A 24,687-nucleotide genomic window follows, 5' to 3' on the forward strand; every position below is an offset into this window, starting at 1 on the left:
ATGCATACAAAGAAATGATCCGTGAATAAAACACTGAACATTTCAAAGTGAAAAGACAAATAGGTCTCGAACAGGGCATAAACATGAGGTTCTCCGAGTGATGACATACTCACAATAATGCATTACTTAATGAAGGATTTAGTGGTCCTGTGGTTAAACAAAACATTAGTGCACTTTTAAAACCTTGAAAATCATAGTTTCATAGCATTTATTTGCATAATCACAGGTATTAAATACAGAACATAAGTCATAAGAAGACGCGTTCATCTTTTGTTAGATCACAAAACAACTTGACAGTCATGATACTGAATGAAGAATACACTGAGGAGAGACCTACACACAGTTCGGATGAAGGAATGGCTGAATAAACAATGTCTCCCATCATTAGTCGTGTGAAACTGTCTGGCAACAAAATCTATACTGTAACGTCACATACCATGATAAACATTACATTTGGACCATAATGTTGCAAAATATTGTCTCACGTAGGGTATAATCTTAGTGGTAAAGCATTTGTCTTAGTGCATACATGTGTATAAGGCCCCATAGCTCCTACGGGCACGGAACCCTTAGCTACATATGATAGAACCTTTCTGATGCAAAACACCTGAGCAGATAGATCAAGACCTACAACATTGAACATTGGTGCAAGGAACAAAAAGAAACCAGACACGCACATTAAATAAATGTCACAAAGCAGAACATTTTGGATAGCGATTATGACATCCAAGAATCTTAAAAACAAGATGCAGTATTTTAAATCTCACAACAGCAGTAATCTTAAGTCTTTGAGACTTTCTCTGTGAGGCATCATACACATGTATCAAACACATGTTCCGTGTCTTGTCTGTGTTTAAGGGCCTTTCCCACCCCCTCCTGGTGCTGCGGCCATCTTGGATCCTAAACACAATATAAACAAATGGGAGAGGGGTGGGGCCGAGAAAGGCCCTTATTCTTTTCCAATGGGAGTCACATGGTTTGACCAAACATTTGTGTTTGATGCCTGTGTTCTGCCCATTAAACAAAAATGTTTGGTCAAACCATGTGACTCCCATTGGAAAAGGATTGAGGCGGCCACCAAACACATACATAACACAGAACATGCGTTCTGCATGTGTGTATGAGGCCTCAGCGGTCATCAACTGACAACAAAGCAGTGTACCACAGTGTGGGACAATGCAGTGTTGCATTGGTGCAAGAACAATCCATTTAACATTGTCTTCAGTCTTCACCATAGCCCTAAAAAAATATGCCCGGTGTGAAGTAAGGCGATGCATTTCAGTCCAGCTCCACCACGCTCGCTTCAGTTCAGCTACAGTACGTTTAGCTTAGTTCCACTCAGCTGAGCTCAGAAGAATTTAGTTTGGTTTATCTTGAAAAGAAAGTATTCCCATGTCTCTGTGCTGTGGGGGACCACATACAGTAGATAGACAGACGAGAACAGTCCCTGGACCCCTGAGCAGAGCCCCAGGGCAGCCAAGGGGCAGTTTGTGGTGACAGGGATGGGATATTAGTGGAGAGGTACAGTAAACATTCCTGTTGTCTCCCACCTGGGACATTAAGCTCCCCGTTTTATTTTCACCAGTGTTGGCTTTGCAGCTCAGCTGTAGAGGCCAACACACACACACACACACACACACACACACACACACACACACACACACACACACACACACACACACACACACACACCCCCCCCCCCCCCCCCGATAGGGAAGAAGTGTTCAAAAGGAAAGGTTGAAATGTGGAATGTGAACTCGGTTTTTACGCAGTGCAGGAACCCGACGATGGGATTAGTGGTTACGACCCTTCTGTCTCTCGCCGGCCACAAAGGTCTGGGGTCAGTTTACGTCCACGAGGCCCTTTATGCTTGGTGTCTGAGCTTCCTTCAGCCTGAATAAAGTTAATTAAAGTTCACCCACCCAAACCAAACTGGCCCCAGGAGTTTGGAGATGCTGTCCGCGACAGTTCAAACGCAGGTCCCTTGGTGGTAGACGGTGTAGTGTTTGTGGTGCTTGTGACCTCTGTCTTTGAATTCCATAGTCCTCTGCTGGGATGTGTCCACCAAGGCACTGGCGATGGCGATGCCTAGAGGGGGAGATACGGAAAGTTAAGAGAGTCAATAGCATGCACAACATGTACATTCTGAAACCTACAAACGTGTCCATTCCCTTTCGGGGGTTCAGAGAGTGAGCTGAGGAGATGGATGAAGAAAAAGGAAGGAGGAGGAGTTGTGTGTGAGAGGTACAGACACATGTCTGAACGCCTCCATCCCCATTCTTCTTCCACCCTCTTTAACATCTTTGTGCCATTCTCTCACACCCTCTCTCTCTCTCTCTCTCTCTCTCTCTCTCTCTGCTGGTTCGTATCCCACTTTCTCCCACAGCTTGTGTATCTGACGATGATGGATTTCACCACTTTCAACCTGGCATCCCTGTTTTGGGTGCATATCATTATAGGCAAACAGAAATGTTCAGGCATGTTCAAACATTTGCAGAAATGTTGTGCAAAATTCTTTGAATAGGGCTTAAAGGGTTAAGACTAAGAGTGTAACAGGCAGGATGCAGCGAAGACATCAGACACGGCAGTGCTGCTGCTACTGATGATGGTTTAAAGCAGGGGTTTTCAACTGATTTTGAACGAGGGACCACCACCCTGACTTAGAATCAACCTGGGGACCACTATTGTGTTGGGTCCCCACCCAACACAATAGTGGTCCCCAGGTTGAGCTATATGGGCTATAAGATTAGTGCTTTTATAAGTTAACACTTGCTATGCATCCCATGTGTATACATCCCACTGTTTCTCAACCGTTGACTACTACTGGTAAAATGTCCTAATAATAATAATGACTCAACCAGACAATTCGGTGCACTTGCCCCTTCTTGAGATGCTAACTCCCCTTTTCTGTTGAATTTCTTGAACTCCAACTTGTCAGTAAATGACTACATAGATGGACTCATCATAGGTCACCAGGTCTTTCAGTTCACGGTTTCTCATTTAGTGGAAAGAACATTTAAAACAAATCAACAAATCCTATACATTACTAAATGCATGGTCAGGGACCACATGCAATACCTCCGCGGACCACCAGTGGTCCACGGACCACCTGTTGAAAACCAATGGTTTAAAGAGTTAAGGCAGGTCTGGAGTCAGTCTATACAGGCTGTCTCCGATGTACATCCATAGTTAAGGCAGGTCTGGAGTCAGTCTATACAGGCTGTCTCCGATGTACAGCCATAGAGTTAAGGCAGGTCTGGAGTCAGTCTATACAGGCTGTCTCCGATGTACATCCATAGTTAAGGCAGGTCTGGAGTCAGTCTATACAGGCTGCCTCCGATGTACAGCCATAGAGTTAAGGCAGGTCTGGAGTCAGTCTATACAGGCTGTCTCCGATGTACAGCCATAGAGTTAAGGCAGGTCTGGAGTCAGTCTATACAGGCTTTCTCCGATGTACAGCCATAGAGTTAAGGCAGGTCTGGAGTCAGTCTATACAGGCTGTCTCCGATGTACAGCCATAGAGTTAAGGCAGGTCTGGAGTCAGTCTACACAGGGCGGCTGTCTCCGACATACAGCCATAGGGCTGACAATCCACGGTTGTTAGGAAAGGACAGCGCAATCTGCCTCCATGCAGCAGCCAAATAAACACAACAGTCAAACAGCTCTGCACTCTTGATATGATTTGGAAGCAGTTTGTTTTTCAGCATTTCACACTCAAGTGATTCCTGTATTTTTTTTCCTTCCCTTTTTGTCGGTGGATGGAAAGGGGAAAGCTGATTACTAAGCTACTTGGTGTGCGCGTGTGCGTGTGTGTGTGTGTGTGTGTGTGTGCGTGCGCGTGCATTACACACAGCTGTGAGCACATGCTAGGAAACATGCCTAAATAATAACACTGTCTCATGCAATGTCAAACATTAGTGTCTGTCTGTCTGTCTGTCTGTCTGCCTGTCTAGGACAATTATAAAACATCATCAAATACGTGTGGTCTGTCGGATATATCGTATGTTCTACAAGAAGATCCCACCGGGATTTACTTGTACTTTAATACATTATACATTATGTGACTGCAATTGGCTAGTTCCGCGCCATAGCCTGGAGGAATGATTGTTCTGTTATTATTAACAGGGCCACACACAACAGGTGCGCCAGTGCGCATGCGTCGTCAAAATGTTTGACACGCGGCAGATCAAACAGCTGCAGACACGAATTTAGAGAATCCATTCCTGACACAGCATTCCGACACAGCAAGGAACTCAAAAGAGATATTAACGTCCTGTAAGTATAGAACTTAGAAATAAAACTAGTGTTGACTAATCATCACAAGTGGCTCTTATTTTGAAGAGGACGTCAGATAGAGGAAGTCCATTTCGTGTTATAAACAAGCTGCCATGACAGTTTTTGAAACTGAAAGGGAAAGTGATTCCGTTCAGAGTCAGCACTAGTCGCTGTCACTTAAACAATGTACACACTTTGGAAATACTTAAACATGGAACCCATGCAGCATTAGGTGAGTAATTCATTGTATCTGTGTTGGAATGTTACAGTGATTGAGCTGCTAACAATGTCCTCCTGCTGCTTAACATCTACAAATACACTGTCTGTGTAGCTTTGTATCTTTTGCATCTGCCCATGTGAACGCAGCATAACATTGTGCTAGAGTTCCCTATACCTCCCCCAGCCAAATTAGCAATGGACAGACACACAGACGCACGCACACAGACAGACAGACATGGCCAAATGCAATAATCTCCAAGGAGAGGAAACAACAAAGCCCAATGCTTTGATTAGCATTATTTAATGTCAAGTCTGCTGGGTGCAGACATTTCAATTACAAAACCTTGTCAGCTGTGAATGTAACTTTGCTGTCTTTATTTGATTGTATATGCCTTTTAGGAATGCAATGCCGTTTTAAAGTGTTTTCTTTGAAATATGGATTTATAGTCTGAGAAAATATGTGGAAGATACATTTCTCATAGTGAAACAGAAATTAAAAGTCCCGGTATGTCAACAGAGGACCTTTAATAAGCTTATAACACTATTAGACTTCAAAAGTAATACATTCCAGTGTAGACTCTGTCCTGTTGGGGAAGGGTTTATCCCTCTCAGTGATAAGACTGCACACTTTCAGTTTGTTCAGGTATTATAGAAAGCAGCGCTATAGTCTACACACTGGCTGTGTGACTGGAACATTTTGCCGTTAAATGCATTCGTTTGTACACTCGTCAAGAGTTAAATGAACCCTGGAATTCTCCACATAATCTGGTAAAATGCTGCTGGTAAAATCTGTAACAGATCCGTTGTTGTACTGACATCTCCATGCAGTCGCCACAGTAGAAGACTGAAATAGGATGTTGTTGTGAGTGTGAATCACACTCACAACAACATCCTATTTCACTGTGATAGAGTGTTGGCTAGAAACATTGAAATTGAATAAATATAGGTGGTAAAGTCCTGGCCCGCCACGACGGAGGTTGTGGGTTCGAATTCAACCGTGGTGCAACCAGCTTTGTCACGCATCTACACGGACACAACTGGCCCGTGTTCGGGGGAGGGAATGATAATGGTCATTGCATGTACTCCTATAGGCCAGGGGTTCTCAACGTTTTTGGCCGGGGACCCCCGGAAATGCTTTGGCAATGTCTCGGGACCCCCGCCCCCTCCCGACCCCCAATATAAATTGACTGCTACAATAACCTTAACCATTTTGGGCGGGAACCCCTTTTGGTGTTTTAAGCAGTTATAATTTAGCTATTGAAAAATAGCAGATCTACAAGCTCATAGCGCGCCACCGAGTGGCGCGCTACGAGCTTGTAGGTCTGCTATTTTTGAAAAATCGTGAAAATACAATTTTTAAAAAAATCTCTTTTTTTTCCTTTTTTTTTTGAAAATAATTTGGGGACCCCCTAAAATAATTTGGCGACCCCCCGAGGGGTCGCGACCCATGGGTTGAGAACCCCTGCTATAGGCTACCTGTCAGCAAGGAGTGTTGGGCGGGAGGAGTATAATGAAGGCTCTATGTCCTCCTGGTTTGGGCTCCTCTGGCAGGTGAGTCAGTAGGATGCAACAGCAGTGACAACACAGAAATGTGTGTGGGAAGGATTCAATTAATTGGCGTAACGACTAAATTGTGGAGAGAAAAAAGGCTTAAAAAATAATTGGCTACTCTAAATTTAAGCAAAAGAAAAGGGGGGGGAATAAATTGAATAAATAAGACCAGTGACAAGTAGAAGTCAGTGCACGGTGCACACATTACTGTGTGGATGCATCATCATTCCACCATCTCTCTTGACAATTTCTGAACATTCTTTGCTTGTTGTTTTAAAAAGCAACCATTCCTCTCCTTTTTCCATCCATTAGCTTATGTATAATAATAAGCATTAGTCAAACCTTTGTCAAACATACTGCTCACTTTGTGATTTCTCCAGGTACAGATTACATCAGCAGATGCCGATTTAGAACAGCTTTAGCAGCATAAAAGTGAGTCTAATAGTCAGTCATACCTGGAATGAAGTGGAGAGTGACTGACAGATGACAAACGTGAGCGAGAAGAGAACATATGAGAGAGAGAGAGAGAGAGAGAGAGAGAGAGAGAGAGAGAGAGAGAGAGAGAGAGCACACAGAAGCCTTTACCTGACTTAACCTTGTGTGATGTGCTCGTTACCCACTCACTCATAGATATGTGGGGCCTGGACACAACAGCTGTTCACAGCAGAAACATCACCTGCACCACAAGACCTGCTCATACTAATCACATATCTGTCTGAAGTATGGCCACACTGTCCCTCACTAACGCACGCACGTTATGCACGCACGCACGTCATGCACGCACGCACGTCATGCACGCACGCACGTCATGCGCGCGCACGCACGTCATGCGCGCGCACGCACATCACACAAAATGACAGATCTAGAGTAAGAAAGTGTAAATTAACATTGGATACAGCAGTTCAATGGAGCAAAAAAAAATTGAAGAACATTATGCAAAGGATTTAACCATCATTGGGACGAAATGAATGAGAAAGCTGAATATAGGGCACAGAGAAGATGAATGTTGAGTGAGACGACAGTAGGAATGTATCTTTATTACGTTAAGTTTACACAGCAATTTATCATCGATACTAATGACCTTTTACAACTGTGATGATGAGGAAATTATAATAAGAAAATGTTAACTTTTTGTCAAAATGTACCTTTTCTGTTCTGCTTGTAAGGTAACTCCCATGAGACAGAACTGATACATTGTAGCTAAAGAAGATCACGTAGCTCTCCGGGCTTGGAATAGGAGCCAAAGAGATGATAAAAACTGAGATTAAGCTCAGGAGGAAGGCGAGGGAGCGAGAGAGAGAGAGAGAGAGAGAGAGAGGATCAGAGAGATGGAGGGATGAAGCAGAACAGAGGAAGGGGTCCACTAATCATCCTTGCAGGAAAGGGGGAAAAATTCGAAGAAGGGGGATTTACCAAAGCGTAACCGCGGCAACTTATCTTCTCAGTGCTGCCGCGGCGATATGCAAATCCTGTTTTTGGTGGGTGAGGGGGCGTCGCCACGTGCTCTTACCTCCCACTGCACACGTTCAACAACTTCCTCATTCGTCTGTCTGTCTGTCTGTCTGTCTGTCTGTCTGCCTGTCTGTCTGTCTGCCTGCCTGCCTGCCTGTCTGCCTGCCTGCCTGCCTGCTTCACCAGTCATTCTATCTAGGCTCCAACAAATACATCCAAGAACTTGCCACACGTGTCGTTCATCTCAGTTTCTCTCTGTCAGTCTGTGATTCCCCTCCTCTATCTGTGCTGCTGAGAAGGCAGATTAGTTCTGTAAGAACCATGCATCACTTTCATTATACTGAGCCACTATTTAAGCTCAGAAGAGAGGCTAGAGCACTGAATCTAGCCCACAGTGTAACTCACTCTCAGTCTCTGTCTGTCTGTCTCTCTGTGTGTGTCTCTCTCTAGCCACACAGCAGCAGCACACATTGATATGCAGCCTGCTAATTTGTTAACAGGACTGATTAAGCTCCACTGTGAGTGAATCGATAAAACAACTGTGGTTGCAAAAGGCTCAGGCCTAAAGACGGGCGAGAAAAGGAAGAGAAAGAAAGAAAGAAAAAAAGAAGGAAAGAAAGAGTGAAGGTGTGTGTGTGCGTGCGTGCGTTCGTGCGTGCGTGCGTGCGCGCGCACGGATGCATGCACACAAGTCCATCCTCTGAGTCAGTCAGTCAGGTTGGCCTTTATCCATGTGTACACACATGTCCGTGCGTGCGTGCATCTGTCTGTCTTCCAGATCAGAGGGAAGCTATACAAGAGCTTAGAGACTTCCCATGCTTGTACAGAGTGTAATCCTTTCTCACACTGGCCTGAGCAGAGACAGAGAAAGAAAGAGAGTGAAAGAGACAGACAGAAAAGACAAGACTGATTGAAAACTAGTTGGATAAATGGATGCCCTTACTGCAATAAGTAATCTACTGTATAACGTACGTGGACTAACAATAGAAATCCCTACAACGTACTTGAGAAATAATGTGAGCTTTAACATTAAAATGAGAAGCGAAAACAGACCTCAATATATTACAAAATACATCATCATCAAGGCCCAATTTATACATGGTGTCAAGATTGAATCCAGATATTTAATAGGATTACATGGAAATGTAATGAAATGTAATGAAATGAAGTCTGGATGGAAATGTGTCCCTAGCAGGTACATTAATATTATTTATATGCCCACACAAAAAATGTGTGTGGGCACAACATTATTAGTAGTCATTATTTAATAATGATTGATGAGCACGTCGTTGTCTCCGTTTAAACACTTGAACATCCGTAATCATATTACTTTAGGAGTAGCCTACTTCTGACAGTAGTTGCATCTGTGCACACATCTATCCTCCACACATGTCTTTTTGAATGTGGATTGCTTTTACACTTTATTGGCAATGTATTCAAATGTGTCTCCAATGCATCTCAGCTACACCTGGACCGCGCTGCAAGTTTGTACATCTGCTATTTTTGAACATTTTTGAAAGTGTGAGACTGGGAACTACCGACTTACAAGGCCTCTCGGGTCTTAATGGGTTATGCAAATAAGCGCGGTTGGATTTCCATCTAATCACCATATTTTAATGCTATAGGTATAAATGTAAATGAGGTTTGTGTACTGTAGTTGTGCCTGCCAACCTCCAGACATAGACATATTGTCAGTGTCTGCTTGTCCATATGCCCAAACCTCATGAGTCCAAGCAAACTACCTTGGAATTAAACCACTTCTCTTCACTTCTCATACAGTACCTACCTACAGTACACTTTGGGGGGATTTCAGGGCACAAGAATGTATTCGATAGCATGCAGCAAGAGCGCTCAATGGTTTGTCACTGGCACCAGAACTAGTGATGTCCCGATCACGTATTTTTGTTCCCGATCCGATTCTGATCATTTGATTTTGAGACATGCAGATACCGATGTTTCTTGCTTTGAGTTTGACCATGAAATTAGCCGTGTCTGAATATCTCATCATACTTTTGGGTGTAAAGTAACTGTATACCCAAGTACTGTACTTAAGCACACTTTTGAGGTATTTCCAAATTATCAATACACTGCAAAAAGCGATGCGTTGTGGGCTTGTAGATTTACACAACATTTCGAATTTTTTAAGATTTTAATGCCTTCATAAATATTGATAGGATAGTAGCGGCTGACAGGAACTAGGGAGTGAGATGGGGAGTGGCATGCAACAAAACGTGGGGATCTGGAGCCTAGGTGCCGGGATGAAGTAGTCTCACGTAGGATGAAGTAGTCTCACGTAGGATGAAGTAGTCTCACGTAGGATGAAGTAGTCTCACGTAGCCAGACAACTATTCCACAATCGCCGAATGCTATATAAAGTCTGAAACTACACCTCCGAGTAAGGAAGCTGCCTTTTCTGTTCACGAAAATATATTTTAAAATATCTTTACATTTTATTTTTGTATTTCCTTTTCTGCTAAGCAACAAGCTATATATATGCTTATGTGATGTCTAGTTACATTAGGATACATTTGCGAGCTTCCGTTGCTCCAGACTGTATGCCGGTAAAGTAGCCTTCTTTTACACAAGTAAATTCAGAACAGCAAACTTTTACTTGTAACAGAGTATGTTTACATTGTGGTATTGATACTTTTACTTAGTAAATGCAGAGTACATCTTGACTTCCACCACTGCTATGAGAAACACTGAGAGATGACAGGAAAGATGGGGAGGAACAGTGTCAGTGAGAGATATATGGCATGAAACAGAGGTCATGTCATTGGATTTCCATGAAACCATTGTATTACAACAATATAAACACCCTGCCTCGCTGAAACAAGACTGTAACATGTTTTAACAGTAAGGCGACATGAGATTGTAGAATACATGTAGTTTTACGTTGCAGTGATATATGACATGAGATATAATGCATGATCCTCCTTTTTAACACAACTCGTATTCAATTCAGATGACTCTTGAAACACAATCAATTATTCAAATTGTTGCTATATAGAGGACATGTGTTTTGTTGAATTTTTGCCGTGTTGTTACTGTCTGGGGCAGGTCAGCCTTCTGTTGCTACTGTGGTTTGACACACAAACAAACAGATGAATAACACTCGACACTTGCTTTTGTTATTATGTGGAGAACATCTTTTTTTGGAGCAGTGAGAGCAGACAACACAAGCGTATTTAATGAACAATTGATCAGATTATTATTATTTTTTGCCTGCTTGCCTGCCTATCTGTTTGACTGACTCGTCTGCTTTATTGATCACTGAGATAGCATTGACATGGAACTAAATGGCAGGGATCGGGAGACCCCGTTCAATTGGAAAAAAAAAATTCTGTGTGTATTATTGGACTTCAAAGCATGAGCATACACAGCCAAGTAGAAAAATACACAAAAGCAGCTTGACTAAACAATTTCTTACTTTGTCTTGAAATTACTGTAAGGTATAACTGGAAGGCAGCATGATGCAATCGCAACTCTCAGCGCTGCTAGTGCAGTGAGTGCACACACTGGGAAGTGGGAACAATTACAACCAAACAACACAGGGTGACAGGTCGAGTACCTGCAGTGATTATTAGCTGCTGCCAACTAGGTAAGTGGATGTACAGGATGAGGCTGAATCATTGACAAGGCTGATTGGAAGGCTGCGATGCAATGCAATATTACTTCTACTACTACTTTTTTTTTTGGGAGACCCTGGAAGCTCGAGGCCCGTTTCAATTGAAACAATTGAAACATATATAAGGCCGCCACTGCTAAATGGGTTCATTGTAAAAGGGAAAAACTACTGTATGATGTATTTAAGTACTTTTTCCATGTTACTGTAGCTGAGCTTGCTACATTTCTCTTGGCAGTAGCTTTGTCATTGTAGTGAAACTTCAATTATTAATTTAATTTAATTTGGAGTAACAGGTAGATCAGCTCACAGCACTTTACAAGATGCGTACCCGACATTGCTAGAGACGTACAGCTAATGCCATTCAGTCTTAGGGCACAGTGGTGCCTAAACGCAGGATGCAGTTGCTTCGGTCTTGAGTTCTCCTCCAATTTTGCTAGTTAAACAGCACGTTATTTGCATGCTTTAGGGAAAAAGCTTTAGGGAAAACTGGCATTTTGACACATTCCTGAGCCAATAATTTGATGACCAGCGGAGTCTCCGGTAGGAGACTTGCAGAGTCTCCTACTGAGTCTTGTTAGGAATGACACAAAAATTAAAACATTTCCATGAATTCAAGGCATTCATAGGATGTGTACGGATTTGTTTTTACGTGCGGATAGCGCAAACCCACAACCTTCCACATGAAAGGAATGCTCTAACCACTACACTAGGGCAGGGGTTCTCAACCTTTTTGGCCGGGGACCCCCGGAAATGCTTTGGACACGTCTCGCGACCCCCCGCCTTACCCCCCCCCCCCCCTCCCCCCCTCCCACCGCCAATACAAACTGACTGCATAAATAACCTTAAAGGGCCACTTCACCCCTTTTGCAACCAGAGCTTATTGTCTCCACCAGGCCGAAGGCATGGGGAGAGAGTATGTTTTGCACTCCGTCCGTGTGTGTGTGTGTGTGTCTGTCCGTGTGTGTGTGTGTCCGTCCGTCCTTCCGTCCGTCTGTTACCAGCTAATCTCCGGCACCGTTAACCCGGTCGATGCCAAACTTTGCACACACACTCCCTGGATGCCAACGATGAACCTCTGCCCCGCATTTTCCAGAACGGCCTGTTATAGCGCCACCATGAGGCAGCTTTTCACATTTTTTACCTAAAACTGCACCGATCTGCGTGAAACTTTGCATGCACACTCCCTAGAGGCCAAGGACAAACCTTTGACCTGCATTTTCCGCATCTGCCTTTTATAGCGCCACCAGGAGGCCGACTTTTGTAAAACACATTTTTTGATATTACTCCTCCAGATTCTGTCCAAAAATCTCACAAATCGTTACACAGTATCTCTATGGTCATGTGCTCAAGTCGGATCTGTCCGATATTTCATATTCCATCCTAATTGGCTATAATTGGCTTTCACAGTTTGCCCCGTTTTGAACAAAAGCCTCAAATCATGAACGCAGCATGCAATTTACGTGAAATCTTTCACACATTTTCTTACTAGGCTGAGGAATATATCCCACCCTTTTCACATTGGCCTGTTATAGCGCCACCAACAGGTTGATTTTTGCAAAACACATTTTTGTCATCCAATTGCCATCAAAGGCAAACATGTTTATATTACTCCTAAACATTTTGCCAAACATCTCACACAGTCCTATCCTCCTGGTGGAGACCTGTGCCCAGAAGGGCACTTTTTCTAGTTTTAATAATGTTTAGGACACAAGGAACACTTTCTTGGGGTTTGTATGTGTGTCATATGGTTTTTTAGATATTTTAGTTATGAAGCCATGTTCAAGAGGTCATGAACATGGTCTAACTTCCTTCCTGGACTATAAAGTCACACCTCCATGCAGCCTCCTCCCTCTCCACAAGGAGGGGAAGTGCACTGAAGCATTATGGGCATTGTAGGAATTCAGCAATCCAGTCAAACAAACAGACTTCTGGCCATAGGATGCAAATATCAAATTGTGCTACTGTTATCTACTACAAATACTATTAACATTGAGTGACTGCAGTTTCTTCCAGTGGTGAAATGTCCCTTTAATAATAGAGAAAATATATCATAAATTAATACTGAAACGAGATATAATCATTAAGGAAAGTGTATGCATTTTTTGAAAATAATTTGGGGACCCCCCAAAATAATTTGGCAACCCCCCAAGGGGTCGCGACCCATGGGTTGAGAACCCCTGCACTAGGGTAGCCCTTTCATAGGATGTGTAATTGATGTGTAATTGTTTCCCTGCCCACATCCCTGATTTTTCCTACAGGCAGGTGTTCGGGTGAATTTCACCCGTGTTTAGTGATAGTGTGATAGAGAAAAATCCAGAAAAATCCAATACACCCACAATTTTCTTTTGGAATGGGTGGACCAAAGGAGAAGTTCCCAACTTCATTTCTCTTTTTTTAGGAATATTTAAAAAATAATATGCACGTTTTTCACCGATTTTGTCCCACCATGATAGGGCCCCCCCCATGAAATCTATTTTTAGTTTTTTTGTGAAATGTCATGATGAAATATTAGGTGTATGTAAGGATGTGGGGTTTTTAAACCTCTACTGCAATATAAGAACATTATTTGTTCTGTATTACTGTCCTGACTTGTACATTTATGCAAAAGATTAAATAAATAAAAAAGTACTATTATCATGTCCTTCAGACCATTCCTTATATAATTCATTCTGAGGGAGAGATTTTACTAAGCCTTTTGTGATTCATTTCAGAGGCATTGTGCAGTCGGAGCGTGTGGTGCACTGCCCTGGAAGCTCATTTTAAAAAGCACCTTGTGTGCAAAGTGCTCTTCTCTCCTTTATGCCCGGGGGTGGCCGTAGTTTATGTGGCTAGAGAGGCCGCCTGCTAATCAGAAGGGCACCGGTCTATGTTTTGAAACCCTAACAGCTCTCGCCTAGAGCTCACATCAATCATGACCGTCTCAGCAGCCATCAGCTGGGTGAAGTTGAAACAGAATAATAAAGGTCTACATTTACGTACAGTATATCCGTTTAACCCATTTAGGCCTGACGTCGAAATAAAAAAAAATGTCTTTTTGAAATTTCTCATGGTTCTATATCAGTGGTTCTCAATATTTCATGTCAAGGACCCCAAAAAGTATATGTAATATGCCGCCGACCCCCATCTGAAAATATGTGGTTCCAGGGACTTGAGATTTGAGTTATAAACTGAAACTCTGAAAGAATATATATTCAAAGATTTCAGGCACATTTTCACGATTTAAAAAAAATAGCAGACCTACCTAAGTTCATAGCGCGGCACTCGGTGCCGCGCTATGAACTTGTAGATCTGCTATTTTTCAATAGCTAAAGTATAACATAATGCTTAAAACACCAAAAGGGGTTCCCGCCCAGAATGGGTTAAGGGACGATCGTGCAAGTACTGTAACAGGATGAGCTATACGTGTGGTTTTCCGGTTGATTACACATTCGTGCAATTTGTGAGGGTCAGTTTGAGTGGAAAGTTTGCCGTCTCAAAAGGAGCAGGTGCAATTCAGCACAGGCATGCTGCATTAGAGGAAGCTTGGGGTGGAGATGACAGAGTTCAGCAAGGATACTTGTTGCTGCATTTACTTGCATTTTTACCAATAGGTCTCCAAATGTGAGAATCAAAAGAAGTAGTATCAAAACTTAATTAGCCTATATTAAACTCTGTGCCATGGATTTCACCAGCATGCCCCTCAGCAAATCTAACCCTAAACAATAGCACCACACCTGGAATATCACAACCCCCTTTCCTGTCCCAGGTGAATGTGCTGTTACAACATATCCAAATGCATTCAACACGCTAAACAGCAAGACATTATCCAGAAACAGACCTGTAATCTGTAATATGGCACCAAATCCCAGGAGTTTTATTTTTAATTATTGTATTTTATGAGCAATAATTGTCCAAATTCTTAATTGCATTGTGTAAAAAAAAATCAAAAAACAAATCAGTACACTTAATTAATTGATACCAATTTAATCTCAAGATGGTTGAAGGCTCCAAACTCCACCAGTCCACTGCACCTTTCAAGTTAGGCTTCAAACGCTTTTGCGCTGATTGCGTAATTAGCTGCTGCATTAGTAAATTGGCCATTAATTCCACAAACCTTAACAGAACAAATTGCACTTAAGGCACTGGGCAATTTGCACTACACATTTGATGTACATAAATCTGTCCCTGAGAGTTTAAAGATTCACCTACAGTATGAGGTCCACACATGCACGCCTTCTCAGACAGCATAAATGCACATTTACATTTTACATGCAGACATGTTGCAAAGACACTGTGTGTGTATGTGCGTGCGTGCGTGCGTGCGTGCGTGCGTGCGTGCGTGCGTGCGTGCGTGCGTGCGTGCGTGGTGTTACAGAAAATGCAGTTTCGAAAGAGTATTATGCACTCATGGAGGGTTGATTTTTCGACTTTACAAACTCAGCAAGGGCAGATTCTCCCTCTCTCTCGGGGTCTGTCTGTCTGTCTCTCTCTCTTTATCTATCTTTCTTAAGCAGGTCAGTTAATGGTATAAGGCCTCAAGGGAGAGGATCAATGCGCGGAGCAATGCACGAGGACAGGGGCGGAGGAAAACAAAACCGAGGGACGGAGAGACAGAGACAGAGAGAGGAGGCAAGGCAAGGCTTGAAGTGCGCTTCAACGCACACACCCACGTCAACACAGGATGGACTGGCTGTCTGACCCCGGCCGAGGAGGCTCTCTACCTAGCGGGGGGGACTGGCTGTATGACCCCGGCCGAGGAGGCTCTCTACCTAGCGGGGGGGACTAGAGGACCGGTCATGAGAGGATCGACTGGCTGTCTGACCCCGGCCGAGGAGGCTCTCTACCTAGCGGGGGGGACTAGAGGACCGGTCATGAGAGGATCAAACCAATGACAAATGTCATCTATCTCCTTCCCTGCCATGTTGTGCGTGCGTGCATGTGTTGGGGAGGGGTTTAATTGTTCAAATCATTCTAATTCAAATGAAAGCAGTTCATCTGATTATAAAATGAAATGTGTTGTTCGAAAGAATAAATAAAAATACAATTTGTATCCCAAAGAAACGTGAGTATTTTGTCATCGCCTCCCTCAGAAAGTCCAATTCAACCCACTGAGGAATTAAGATCCAATTCAAGTTACAGTATGTTAGAAGGGGTGGGTGCGGGTCATCTTGAGTTTATCGCGTTAACGTTTTCCAATATTGAGTTACTGTGGTTGATTTGCCCAACTATACCGTTTAACTGGGGTCAATGGTCGCACGGTTCATTCACTACGTGTAGGCGTGATCAATGTTCCCAGAGAGATGGTGCTGTTAATAAACTACCCACTCATGTGTGCCTGGTCTGAACCTTGCTAACCCTAAGCTGATGGAAAATCACTAGATACTAAGATGAATCAGTGTGCATATATTATTCAAAATCACTCAACCCTGTAAGGTTGAGTGATTTTGTTGTTTTTATTCTTTACATATGGATTTTTTTTTGTGCACGTTAAGTAAGTTAGGTAATACAAAACTTCATATTCAAGGATTGAATACATATATTGTAGACATATAATACCTAAATTACACACTGACCCTATCTTTCCACACTGGGCCCGGGCAAAAGGTTTCTACATTATTTGGGCTAAATGCCTTTACAGTATTTTGCCATTTACCTCTCAAAGGATGTTCTGCTATTCTCCCAAGGAAAGCTACTGTGCCAATTACCCCAAAGCTCTCTCCAACCCTTTCTTTTTCTTCCCCTGTTGCAGATTGAGCCATGTGCAATTCTCTCCGTCCCGCGTCTATTAGCCTGAGGTAGCCGTTTGGAGCTTCTAAAAGGCTCCTGATGTATAGTGCTCCTCCTGAAGCATAGGCTCCTTTTTTTCTCGCTTTCTACACAGCATTTGAAAGACATCACCTTGCAAAGTGCTCAATTTTCCCCTCTCTGCTGTCATCTGCTTCACCTCCCAGAAGGCTCTATACTTCCTGCCTGGAGGAACAAAGGCCTCCGCACTCATGCTCCCGTTACATATCAGTCCGTTTCATGAGGTCAAGACTTAAACCACCAGCCAGCTGACAGATTGATGGACAGCACTCACACGTAGAGTGAGAAAGTTGAAGGAGGCAGAGAACAAGCAAGCGAGCAACTAAAGTGAGCGAAATAGAGAAAGAGAGAGAGAGAGAGAGAGAGAGAGAGAGAGAGAGAGAGAGAGAGAGAGAGAGAGAGAGAGAGATGTAGAAAGCTTGTAGTTTGTTTTACTCTTATGCGTTATGACATGTAAAAACAAAATCAAGGATAGCACAAAAAGTCAAAGACTTATTTCAATTGTGGTCCTCGATCTAAACTGAGACCGATAAAGCTCTGACAGAATTGAAGGTGCGTGTGTGTGTGTGCGTGCGTGCGTGCGTGCGTGCGTGCGTGCGTGCTTGCGTGCGTGCGTGCGTGTGTGTCAGAGACAGATAAAGGGCATGCGAAAGAAGATGAGGAGAAGAGAGAGGAAATTGGCCGCATGCTGACGATGCGCAAAGCTTCAAGCTGTAAAACCATTTGTTTTTGGTGAGGAAGTGTTTTTAAAAATGTCCGTGTGCTCCGGGCTGTTTGTGCAGCCGCGCGCCGTGGCCTCTGGCTACAGGGAGATATCGCGTGTCGTCCGTCTATAGCGGCAACATGAGCGCGCCCTTCCACACAGTGGAAACTCTGGAAGACTCATTGGAGGGAACAATCGATCCCGCAGCAGACTGCAGAGCTGACACAGACACAGACACAGCGGCCTTCTTCCACTACGTGGAAGGTTTCCTCACAGACGTGCTGTGAATAGAGCCTGGGGCAGGGCATCGGTATTGGCAATTAAGCAGGCGCTGTGTTATGATTTGTAATCCACAAAACCGAAGGGAACTTTGTCAAGCAGTGCAGATGTTTACTTTTAGCAAGTATTTCTCCAAAGCACTGTACAATATAATTTACATTCACTCACCGATGGTGGAATAAACCATGCAAGGTGCTATCCTGCTCATCAGGAGCAGTTATGGGGTTAGGTGTCTTGCTGGTATCCAGAGAACTCGCCAGTTTACCAACTCGCCGCGATTTAGTGCATTTTAGTTTTACTTCACCTTCATTTAAATTACATTGAATTGAGAGAGAGAGAGAGAATAGTTGTTAACACTAGAGAAAGGAGGAATGCTAAAAGTTTAAACACCAAAGTACCGAAACAATTAGTAAACAATTCCTGAAATGGTAGGCCTACTTATCATTGGTATTCACATGCTCACCTATTTATCATCATCTAGCTGACCATTTAATTGCATAAAATAATTTGATCACTTTGGAAATGAACTATAACATCTGGGAGATTGACATACTACACTGATGAAGACAGCATGTTAGCACAACGATGAAGACAGCATGTTAGCACAACGATGAAGACAGCATGTTAGCACAACGACGAAGACATTGATGAAGAATTTTCGCCGTGGCGACTTGGTAAAATGGCGAGTTCTCTGGTATCCGTCTTGCTCAAGGACATTTTGAAACTAACTCAGGAGGTGCCGGAGATTGAAAAACCACCTCTTCAGACTCCATCTTAGCCCACGTGGCACTTTCCGTAGCACTTGCCGTAGCCTCAACGACCTTACAGGCGTATGCATAGAAGTTATGTAACTTAGATAGCATTTTTTGTAGACATAGCAATTTATAGTGTATACGCATAGTTTCATTATATAGATATTCCACTGTTAGGTTCTTAGCTTGCGTATGATTCATGATGTATTTTGATGTATTTGATGTATTACCAATTTTTTTGTTCTTGCTTGTAAATCGCTCTGGATTAAGAGCATCTGAATGCCTAAATTGTAAATTGTAATTGAACCGAGAACGTCCTATTTTAGAATTTAGTAATTCTGCAGTGTTAGGAAATGGAACTATTTTATAATGTCTTTGTAGTGCCACATTTAAGTGCACGGTGAAGATGTCACTCAAATTGTCAAATAACATACCACCACATGCACAAACGCACAGCCGGTAAACCATTACATTGCGATGACCAATACCCTTCAGCAAGAGTGAAATGTTAATAACTGGGGATTTACATACAGTATAGCAATTGCTGGAAAAAATGAGAAAGAATAAATCTACAGCGATATAAACAGCAGCTGCAGAGGTATTACAGGTACTCTCGCTAGTTGGCAAGAACTGCGACCAGTTTTCCTTTTATGTCTGGCTGCATTATAGAGTTAGCAGGCTCATGGAGCACTGACAGGCAAATATAGTTGAGTTGACACAGCTAACATCGAAACAGGCAAACAAAAATCCAATACGAAGCAGATGTGTAGATTTCGCTCAGAGATTAAACTTGAAATGAAATGTTCCAATAGGAATATAACTACCCCAACACGCACACACACACACACACGTGTGTATCTGTATGTGTATCAAATTGGGGCCTCTAGGTTTCTCTGGGTACCTCTAGGTAACTCTTCTCAGCTACACCCCTAGTCCAACCCCCAGATTCATAGCCACACCCCTACATTTATTTAATGTGCAGTGTGGCCATTAAGCCACAGGGTGGTGTTTTCAAACTAGTGAGCACTGAGAGCAGGGGATTTTCTTTGTGCATGCTCATTTTCCCTGAAGTCAGTCTAATTCAATTAGATTTTATTTCAGAAGGTCCTGTTATTATTAAAAGTTATTTAATAATCAAAATATACAAAGTAACTAAAGTTTTTAAATAAATGTAGTGGAGTAAAAGTACAATATTTGCCTCTGAGATGTAGTGGAGTAGTGTACTGTACTGTACTGTACTGTACTGTACTGTACTGTACTGTACTGTACTGTACTGTACTGTACTGTACTGTCACTGTACTGTACTGGCACACCCGAAATCATCATATATACAGTTAATATGTGCGTGTGTGTTTTTGTGTATGTTAGGTTGCGCACAGGTGGTGAAATACAGCCATGCTATTTTCGTGCTCATACCCACCCAGGCACCCAGGCAGGCACCCAGCCAGGCAGGCAGCCACACACATAGCTCCGTAAGGGAGTGGTTGCACCACTCAAAAATGGTTTGACTGGTTTTAAAAACTACCGCTAAGCTGGTGGGGGGGAGGGGGGTTAGTTTAACGTAACCAAAGAGTTAATTTGACCTCGTATTCTTCGTATTATTCGTGTATTCGCGTATTATTCGCGTATTCTTCGCATATTATTCGCGTATTATGCGCGTATTCGCGTATTATTCGCATATTCGCTTATTATTCGTGTATTATTCGTGTATTATGCACGTATTATACGCGTATTCGTGTATTATTTGCGTATTATACACGTATTCGCATATTATACGCATATTATTCACGTATTATTCGCGTATTATTCGCATATTATTCGTGTATTATTCGCATATTATTCGCGTATTATACGCGTATTTGCGTATTATTCGTGTATTATACAGTACGCGTATTCGCGTATTATGTGTATTTTCGCGTATTACGTGTATTATTCGTGTATTATACACAAATTTGCGTATTATTCGCGTATTACACGCATATTCGCGAATTATTTGCATATTATACGCGTATTCACGTATTATTCGCGTATTATACGCATATTATACGCGTATTATAAGCATATTCGCGTATTATTCCCTGAGGGTCATAATGTCTATATTGCTGTGTTGCTCTGTCTTTTTCCCTCACTGTTTGTGTGAATGAGTGAGGAGTGCCTGAGTGAGTGGTTGCCAGCTTGTGTGAGTAGACAGACGCCTCTTTTAGACGGCGACCATCTCCAGATAAAACGGCAAAGTCCCGTTGCGTTCTCAGTTTTTATTGACCCTTTACACGAGAACGCACACTTTATGAAAACGCTGTAATATCGCTAGGTGGCGGTAACGGGCCAAATAGACCAGTCACCCACGTTATGCACAAGAAGAAGAGCCAGCTCCCCCTTCACGCAACAGTTTCATTGTTCCCCGTGTCAATCACACTACAAGTACACATTTCAACCCCCACTTTTCAATGACTTACATAGCTTGCTGTGTTAGGTGTTAGACTACGAGACCATTGTCTGCATTGGCCGTGAGTTCAAGCCTCGGAGCGGACAGTTTTTTGCGGTCACTTTATTTTCTCACATATTAAAAACGCTACCAGCTTAAAGTTAGGAATAAATAATACTGAGGTAAATGTAATGTTAATTAATAGGTTAATAGGGGAGGGTGATTCCTTTTTGTTTAATCACCTGGGGAGGGGACTGAATTTGTATTTTCATTCACAGGGAGGGTGATGGTGGTGACAGACAGCCCAGAGCATGCAGGCAGAGCGCGCCACGGGATGGTTATATATCTTATAATACATTAGGCTACATAAACGCTGCTGCCGCGGCTGCCACCTATCACAATTAAGGCATTTTATTTACATCATGGTTTTACATTCACCATCGCTGATGAGCAGCGCTTTGTAGGCGAGGAGGGAGGCTTGTTCAGGAACTCCATTATATCATAATTATATGGCTCTGCATCAATGTAATAATATATGCGATGCGAGCCAACGTGAGCCATGATGTCATAAGTTTTGCGGATTCACCGTTTTGCCTGTTTACACGGAGAAGGGATAAAACGGCGTTCTCAAAGATTTCCACTCTGGGAGGTGGTTTCACTTTGATGCGTTTTCACCTCCTGAGAACACCCTTCTCGTCTAAAAGGACCCCAGCAAACGATACTTTATTTTGCCGTTTCTTATGAACACCATCCTCGTCTAAAAGCCACCTGAGTGGTGTATGAATGTGAGTGGCTAACTACCAGGTGGACCTTGCTGGTGATTGGCTCCTGTGACCAGGCTCACCTATAAAGCTGCCTGGTGTCAGTCCTTTTGATGTCTTCCTTCTCATCTTGTATTTCTGGTTGGCAGTATTGTATTTTTTATGTAGTAACTTTGATTTGGAACTTTTCAGTATGAAAGTAGCATTGAGTGGTAAAGTTATTGGTAAAGTTATTTGTGTATTATTCGCGTATACGCGAATAATACGCAAATAATATGTATTTATACATATTAATACGTAATAATAATACGCGAAGAATATGCGAATAATACGCAAATACGCGTATAATACGCGAATACCCGTATAATGCGTAAATGGTATTCGCGTATTATTCGCGTATTATACGCGTATTATTCGCGTATTATACGTGTAGTACTGTATAAGAGTCTCTCTGTGTGTGTGCGTGTGCGTGTGCGTGTGTGTGTGTGTGTTTTACCAGACTGTCCAGGCGGAGGTATGCCAGAGGGGACTCTGGGTAGACACAGCAGCACCGTCAGAACTCCTGCCTTGCTGCTCCAACATGGCTCCATGGCTATGGGCTTAGGTACTGCCTGCACACACACACACACACACACACACACACACACACACACACACACACACACACACACACACACACACACACACACACACACACACACACACACACACACAGTTAAGATAAATAATTAATAACTTATAGTTGTCTGGAAGATAAAACTATAGGAGTTGAGGAGATTAGAAGGGAGAGTGAGGGAGGAGAGGAGATTCAGAATTGCACAGGATATGAATTTAATCCGAGTGGAATCACTACTGTATGTCTGCCTCAACTGTCAATATAAAGTAGGACATTGGTGCTATATCTTCATATACCTTCTCCGACAGTAGGATACAAAATGTGTGTGTGTGTGTGTGTGTGTGTGTGTGTGTGTGTGTGTGTGTGTGTGTGTGTGTGTGTGTGTGTGTGTGTGTGTGTGTGTGTGTGTGTGTGTGTGTGTGTGTGTGTGTGTGTGTGCGCGTGTGTGCGCGTGCCGACCCTCATCCCTGTCACTGAAGACTAATGGAGCAACCATTGCTTCAGTCACTCTGTCTGTCTGGAGGTTGGCACAGCGGACCCCCAGGCACCCAGAGCTCCTGCTTGCACCCCCCAAGGATTGAGGCCTCCAGCTGGGTGGAGACCGGCTGAGTGGCAGCTTCTCCAGCTCCAGGTGAAGTCTCTCTGATGGAGATGGATGGGCGTGGGAGAGATTGCTGTATGTTGCCAGGAATGTGGCTGTGTGTATGTGCGTGCGTGCGTGCGTGCGTGCGTGCGTGCGTGCGTGCGTGCGTGCGTGCGTGCGTGCGTGCGTGCGTGCGTGCGTGCGTGTGTGTGTGTGTGTGTTTGCGCAAGGCGTGTGTATACACAGTAGCTGCCACATTCATTCTGCTTAGGTCTGTTTGGAGACAGTCCCAGATCACATAGTCACAAGCCCGCTCATTTATATCCATCCAACGCACGCACGCACGCACGCACGCACGCACGCACGCACGCACGCACGCACGCACGCACGCACGCACGCACGCACGCACGCACGCACGCACGCACACACGCACGCACGCACGCACGCACGCACACATTGGCCCTATAGCCTAGGACAGAAATTACAAAAATATTCTTTGGCCTGCTGGTAGTATGCACACATTGCACAGGAGTAGTAGTTTGCACGGCGCTAGTTTGCAGTGTCACACAGATAAATCTATTCAATAAAATAATATATACACTATCCAGTTAGTGTATTTGTTTCAAGGTACTGTCTGAACTGTCCCATTTTGGCTGAATAACGTTGTTCTGAAAAGTGCCTGAAATGCAGTGATTACACAAGCGGGTACATATGTCCCTGGACACCAAAGCACGGCTGTCATTGCAGACAAATTACCCCCACTGCACCCGTTTGTTTGCTTTGGTGACCAGGAAAAGGCTCTGTCAAACAACTCCTGTCCCACCAGACACAGAAGAACATGTTGCTTTGAGCCTGTGGGGTTCCAACTAATCAGTCCTAGTAAGAATGGACTTACTACCGTTGCTGCTGAAATGTTAATGCCGATTACATGGTGAGGGAATGTACCATACCTACAGCAATATAGTATCATATTATATAGTATCATATCTTTGCTGTCAGGTCCAAAATGTAGGGAATGGAAGAAATACAGCCGGAGAATCGGAGCAACAGGGGTGGTGTTGCAGTCGCTGTACTGCACTGGTGTGACGAAAAGAGAGCTGATCAAAGAGGCAAAGCTATCTGTCTACCGAACAATCTTAGTTCCTACTCTGACCTACAGTTGGGTGCCACCGATATTGTCCCTTATCATTTGACCCATTTAGGCCTGACCTCAAAATTTAAAAAAAATCCTTCTAAATCCTCAAGTTTTCTAAAATAAATATTTTCACGATTTTTCAAAAATAGCAGACCTACAAGCTCGTAGCGCGCCACTCGGTGGCGCGCTATGAGCTTGTAGATCTTCTATTTTTCAATAGCTAAATTATAACAATGTTTAAAACACCAAAAGGGGTTCCCGCCCAAAATGGGTTAACTGTCCTTTTGCGCAGATCACGCAAACCTCAGCAAAAAGAAAAGGACAATATCGATGGCCTCCAACTGTATGGTCATGACGTGTGTGTGGGTCATGACCGAAAGAATAAGGTTGCGAATACATGCGGCCAAAATTTGTTTTCTTGTGTGGCTGGCATCTCCCTTAGAGATATGGTGAGAAGTTCAATCACGCGAGAGAGACTCGGAGTAGAGTCGTTGCTTCTTTGCATGGAAAGGAGCCAGCTTAGG

The 24,687-nt window shown here is 43.3% G+C and overlaps 1 long non-coding RNA gene across 1 annotated transcript; it reads right to left on the bottom strand.

Annotated features, from left to right (window-relative positions):
- Nucleotides 1–171: 171 nt before the first annotated feature.
- Nucleotides 172–22,443, bottom strand: LOC306918181. Its single transcript, XR_013789295.1, has 2 exons — nt 22,326–22,443; nt 172–2,088 (listed from the first exon to the last, which is right to left on the bottom strand). It is a non-coding gene; the product is annotated as an uncharacterized lncRNA (long non-coding RNA).
- Nucleotides 22,444–24,687: the final 2,244 nt, after the last annotated feature.

This window comes from Electrona antarctica (assembly GCF_951216825.1).
Source record: "Electrona antarctica genome assembly, contig: scaffold_174, whole genome shotgun sequence".
In the NCBI taxonomy this organism is placed as follows: domain Eukaryota; kingdom Metazoa; phylum Chordata; class Actinopteri; order Myctophiformes; family Myctophidae; genus Electrona; species Electrona antarctica.